A 6,976-nucleotide genomic window follows, 5' to 3' on the forward strand; every position below is an offset into this window, starting at 1 on the left:
GGTGAACGGATGGTACAGAGTATTTTGTAGGGGTTCAATTATGCAGAAAGGACGAAAAAAAAATTGAGTAATTGAAGATAGTGAAAGACGTATTTGAAAAAAAAGCGCCGTAATAAAGACAAGAATGAATAGCACATATATCTAGGGTGTTTGACGCGCTGCAAGTGAGCCATCCATTTATAAAATTGATAAATCTTGATGATTCTAATTTTTTTAATTTTTGCCAAAGGCTGTTTCCAGCATTAATCAAGTAAAATGTGAATATAGTAATAACTGTAGTGTAGTTTTCTCTGAAGTCATCCCTTGTAGGCGAAACTGTTTTCCTCTTATAAGAGAATGGTTCTAGAGAACAACCAGACTGCAGTTAACCTAGTTAGTTTATCCTCAAGTATAAATAGTAATCAAAATCAGCTGCTTCCGATACCTATACAGAAGGCCCAAAACAGTGGGTCGACTCTCCTACACCAAATGGCATTCTTCCTTCTAAGTTCCGCTCACTGTCACTTATATTGGATACTAAGGTCCATGTATTTCTCACACCTCTCCTCATCTTTCAGCAAATACTCTCTCACCCCTCCTTCTCTCTGCTCCGAATCATCTCGAAGCCTTGTCATTGCAGGTAGTAATAGTAAATACTCGTATCGAACTATTTCTTAATTTGCCAGACTGTGATGTCGGCATGAACTGAATGCACAGTGACTTGTGACTTGCATGCTGTGAGTTAGCAACACTCTTTCCCGTTGGAAAGACTTCTGGTTTTATTTGACATAATAAAACACAGAAGAGCTTTGGTCCTCGTATTCATTAAAATATTGTGCATTATTATTATTATTATTATTATTATTATTATTATTATTATTATTATTATTATTATTATTACTAGCCAAGCTACAGCCCTAGTTACTAGAAGCCCAAGGGCTCCAACAGGGAAATTATTATTATTAGCCAAGCTACAGCCCTAGTTACTAGAAGCCCAAGGGCTCCAACAGGGAAAATAGCCCGAGTGTGAAAAAAACAAGTAAGGAAATAGATAGATTAGTGGGGACGGAGGTGTACCCACAAGCAGGAGAACAACAGTATGCTTTTTGAATGTCCTACTAGAAAAGCTGTTTACCATAGTTAAAGAGTCTCTTCATCATGGGAATCTAGTCACAGCTAGATCAGTGGTTCTTAACCTTGTTGGAGGTACTGGACCCCACAAGTGTCATATTTACACTAATCGAACTCTGCATAGTTGGAAATATATATATATATAATATAGGTAAACAGAATAGGGAAAAGAAAAAGAAAGTTATAACTAAATATATCAGCATATATTTCAAATTCAAGACAGGTATATATTTTATTAGTGCACAATATTAACCAGGCATCATTTGCACACGCAACCACTGTGTTCAAAGAACAAAATCAACAATATGAACCTCACACAAAAACATAATGAATCCTTATTGCAAATCAATCTTACATTTGCTGATGCCTCCGCACCTCTGGGTTCGATCGAACACAGGTTAAGAACCACTGATAAACGTTCCCTAATCGAACCCTTTAATAACAAAGCCATTTTTCACAAATGGATAAATTTGTTGGGGGAGATCGTGGCGCCCAAAGCTGTAGTGTGAAGTGACGGCAAAGAAAAGGGATTTATCGTTGTAGGAGATTTGGGCAGATTTTACTCTTGACCTACATCCAGCAGGGTAATTTACACTTGTGTCTATGTGCTCTCTCTTCTATAACTAGGTACCTCTTTATCTTGCTCGATTGGCTTTAGGGGTTAACCGTAACCTCTAATAAACGGTACGATTTTTCTTCACTTTCTTAAGAGGACTTCACGCTGTGCAAAATGGCGTCACACAGGAATTTTAGAATATTAAATATAACTATGTAGTTTTTTCTTTACTGTATAACAAAGTGAAAATTATACCGCTGAGGCCGAACTATCCAGTGGAACATGTTCAAGTGCACGAAATGAAAAACAATAATATTAAAGCATATGTTACCATTATTTTTAAGTATAATTACCTTTGGATTTAATGAATCTGATTAGTACAGTTATTCCATCCTGTACGCTTTATGCTTATCCTTCATGTAATGGAAGCTCAGCGAAAACCATCATTTTTGTAACGCCAGAATGCAGATCCCAATCAGTCCAGCAATCTGTCAGATGTCATGGTACACTCTTGGGATTCTCATAACCAAAGCTTTCCTTCATGTAATGGCAGCTCAGCGAAAAACCATCGCTTTTGTAACGCCAGAATACAGATCCCAACCAGTCCAGCAATCTGTCAGATGTCATGGTACACTCTTGGATTCTCATAACCAAAAGTATAATCTGAGCTCCTTAAGGCAATATTCTTTGTTAACATGATAGGTTATATGATGAACGGCGCGGATTGCCCTGCCACTGACACTAATAGCAGTCGACCAATGATTTCAGTCTCTTGTAAGATTTCGCCACGATTGAGAGGAGGTCATTATTCAATCTCGCTGAGTGGCAGCCGCTATTGGCGTCAAGTGCCATCTACCATCTGTTCTACTTTGTTGTTGAGATGATGATAATTGTAATTAAAATGACATCTTCTGCACGCCTTTTTACTGTTAACAGATGAATCAAAAAGAAGCATTTTAAGGTTTAAATGTCGTTCATGAATGGAAGAGGCAAGGGACATTGCCAATGCTTTAGTAAGACAATGACCTTGAGACTGGCCGTATATAATAACGATCAGCTCGCAAGCCCCCTCTCGACGTAAAGTAGGACCAGGGAGGGCCAGGCAATGAATGCTGATGACTCAGGAGGTAGACGTATAGGTCTCCCAAAACCCATAATTCCTTAGCTCACAACGATGGTTGGGTTGTAGATACCACAAGAAACTTGACCTTGAGCTGGTCTTGAACCCCAGTCCAACAGATCACAAGTCAGGGACGTTTTCCAATAGGGCAAAGACATCAGACATGTCCTTCCACACGCGTCTGTTTATGGTCTTTTATGTCATGAAAGTATGTCTCTTATTGTTAATCAAATAAATAAAAAAAACGCTTAATTTGGCATTAAATATTCTGCCAGGCTCATTGTTTGCGGCTCATTACAAGCAAAACAAAAATAATTATAGTATGGCATGAATTTTGTCCATTCTTATACTTATTCTTTGCCTTCTATTTTTCTGAAGAAAAAAATATGCCCTAATGTCGAAAACACTTGCTAAGTCAAATCTCAACATTAAGCCATTTGAGAATCGTCTCTAGGAAACCAATAAGGGTTTAAATCCCGATTATATTGAAGACTTATCTCTGACGTCAAGAACAAAATAGCTCTTTTTATGCCCACTCTTGCTTTAAGCGGTGTTTTGACAAGATTTACTTGAGAGCCATAAAAAAATAATGCTTTGTTGAGAGTGAGAGAGACACGGCAAACAAGTTGAAAGGAAAGCCAGACACGACGGTATAAAACGCCAAGAAGACTCGCCAGTGTCATGGTTTTTAGTCTTCTTCCAAGACGTGCCTTCAACGCAGTTCTTTCTTTTACAGATTTACGTTTATTCCCTTTATTGTTGTCATTTATTTATTTCCTTATTTCCTTTCCTCACTGGGCTATTTTTCCCTGTTGGAGCCCCTGGGCTTATAGCATCTTGCTTTTCCAACTAGGGTTGTAGCTTGGATAGTAATAATAATAATAATAATAATACGATTATGCTCATATACATAATGTCTTTGTACGCCGTTTCTGAGTAGTGATACCATAACTGGTGAAAGGGTTTGTGTATCGCCGTGATCATTAAAACTGTACTTGTCAGCACCACCCCTTACTAGGTTGGTTTGTTGTAAGTGATCAGATAAAAGCATCCACTATCACCAATGCATAATGGTCAGCTGGGTGGTGAAAATGGCCAAATCCCAGATATGGATTAACATGTTTGAGGCTTGTGTCCTGCAGTGAACTAGAAATGGCTACATTTGTTGTTGTTGTTGTTGTTGTTGTGTACGTAGTCGCAAGATTATAGTTCCACGTGATAAACAGTGAAATAGTTTCTTTATGAAAGGAAAAAGTCGCCACCCCCATCAGTGACCGAGTGTTGTGATGAAAATGACCAAATAAGAAATGTCTGAGGCCTTTGTCCTGCAGTGAACTAGAGACGGCTACATTTGTTGTTGTTGTTGTTGTTATTATTTGTTTATATATAATTGCAAGACTATAGTTCCTCATGATTAACAGTGAAATGGTCCTCTTTATACTGAAACAAATAATAATACCAATTCCCTAATATCGCAAGAGGGGTCTGCCCCTCTCTTTTATTCTTCTTCTGTACTTCTCTTTCTCCCTATTTCCTTAATCTTTCCCATTCCGAGTACCTGCCTTTGAGCTATAAAGTGGATTGTATCCAGCGGTACTCTTCTTTTCCCCACTTCCCTATCCTTATTATTATTATTATTGAGGTCTCTTTATGCTCGATCTCATGTCTTAAGACTATGCTCCGTTATGTAAGAGGATCTTGAAATTCAAAACCCATCCGAAATTGGAGGGGCGGAGCGTTTGACGTGTAAATCACATGCCCAGAGGAAGACCCTGATATTCATTAATGGCCGTAAAGATGTAATGATACGAGGAAAAGGAGAACGTCTTAATGAGAGTACTGACGTCATTTATTCCGTTTTTTTTTTTTTTTTTTTTTTTTTTTTTTTTTTTTTTTTTTTTTTTAGAAAATAAATTTTTAGGGAGACGTGTCAGAAGACATTGTTTTATATATATATATATATATATATATATATATATATATATATATATATATATATATATATATATATATATAAAGAGAGAGAGAGAGAGAGAGAGAGGGAGAGAGGAGAGAGAGAGAGAGAGAGAGAGAGAGAGAGAGAGAAAGAAAAAAAATATAATTATACAGTATTTATATATGTATATATACATATATATACATACATATATATATAAATATATATATATACATATATATATAATATATATACAGAGAGAGAGAGAGAGAGAGAGAGAGAGAGAGAGAGAGAGAGAGAGAGAGAAGAGAGAGAGAGAGAGAGAGAGAAACAAAAGTACTCATATGCTGAATTAGATAACATTCATCATCTGCAGTTACATAAAAGCAAAAACATATTGGAAAATTCTCTTTCAAATGCACTTAGTACTGCTAGCATGCTGTTTAATAAAAGACCCCGTGCATATAAACTGTTAGATGTGGTTATGGATTCTTTTGTGATAATATTTGATGGTATTTACAGTTCAATCCTGTTTTTCAGGCAGAAAGAAACCGTAGATTAAATTTCTGTGTTCGGTATTGGAGTATTGATCGAATTGGTTTATGCCGATAGATTTGACAAACTATTTTCAGTAAACTTGCAGATTAGAGAGATGAATAAGGCCTTTCTAGCGGCGCACTCGCAATAAGAAAAATGAAAAATAAGAAATTTATGTGGAACACAAGTAAATGAAAAAAACATTAAGCTACTTTTGGACAACAGTCACTATCCAAAATAATTCTCCACTGCGCAGAAAACTGAGAAAATAAGTTCTCAACAATTATATTTATCAAGATTAATTATTTTTTAACCATTTTTTTATAATACCATTCGTAGCCTAGTGAACTTACAAAATATTTACCCCAGACCGCCACCGAAAACCGGGAAAATAAGTTTCTGAACAATTATATTAATCGAAATGAAATATTTGTTATCCCTTCCTTATATATCCCATTCGTAGCCTAGTAAACATGCAAAAATATTTCCCCCAGACGAATGGAAACAAAAGGGAAGCTTATAATGAAAAAATAAAGCCGAACATTACCTAGGAAAGAAGAGGTAAACACACTTCTTGACGAAAGAAAATGGAAGCCATCAGTATCATTTTATCACAAATGCTGCCCAAAATCAAGTGACCTTGTTTAACATCATGCCACCGGCTCCTGTTCATCCTCTCTCTCTCTCTCTCTCTCTCCTCTCTCTCTCTCTCTCTCTCTCTCCTCTCTCTCCTCTCTCCTCTCTCTCTCTCTCTCTCTTTTTTGTGCAGCATCCATACTTCTTTTTGTTCCAACAATTCTGAAGTCGGCAGTAAGCTCGATTTTTTTTTGCTGCTTCTGCTATTATTCACGTCTCTCTCTCTCTCTCCTCTCTCTCCTCTCTCTCTCTCTCTCTCTCCTCTCTCTCTCTCTCTCTCTCTCTTTATAATATATATATATATATATATATATTTATATATATATATATATATATATATATATATATATATATATATATATATATATAATCACATGGTCCTACCAGTTTTAAACTTATACATCAGAAACTAGAAACCTTATTAAAGCTTTAGAATATAAAGCTAATTACAACTTAAGGATCTATGGAAAGCATAATGATGGGAATAACACTAAGAGACAGAAAAAGAGCAACAAGGATACAGGAGCAAACGAAAGCAGACGATATTCTATCAACATGTAAGAAAAAAAAATGAACGTTGGCAGGACATACAATGAGAATGACTGACAATAGATGGACATTAAGGATAAGAAAATGGGTGCCTAGAGATTGTAAAAGAAGTAGGGGAAGAAGAGAAGACGATAGTTAGACGAATTAAGAAGTTTGTGGGTTAGACTGCCATAGAAAGACCATAAACATAAACAAGTGATAGGATATGTCTGAGGCCTTTGTTCCTCAGAGGACTATTAACGGCTAACGATGAATCTACTCTCTCTCTCTCTCTCTCTCTCTCTCCTCTCTCTCTCTCTCTCTCTCTCCTCTCTCTCTCTCTCTCTCCTCTATATATATATATATATATATATATATATATATATATACTGTATATTATATATATATATATATATATATATATATATATATTATATATATATATAATTATATATATATATATATATGTATTTACTCTCTTGGTATTGGTAATGTTTGTTGTAACGCCATTTTGAAGATCAAATCAATGTCTCCCTTTGAACTTCGAATATGC

This window comes from Palaemon carinicauda, chromosome 40, assembly GCF_036898095.1.
Source record: "Palaemon carinicauda isolate YSFRI2023 chromosome 40, ASM3689809v2, whole genome shotgun sequence".
NCBI lineage: Eukaryota > Metazoa > Arthropoda > Malacostraca > Decapoda > Palaemonidae > Palaemon > Palaemon carinicauda.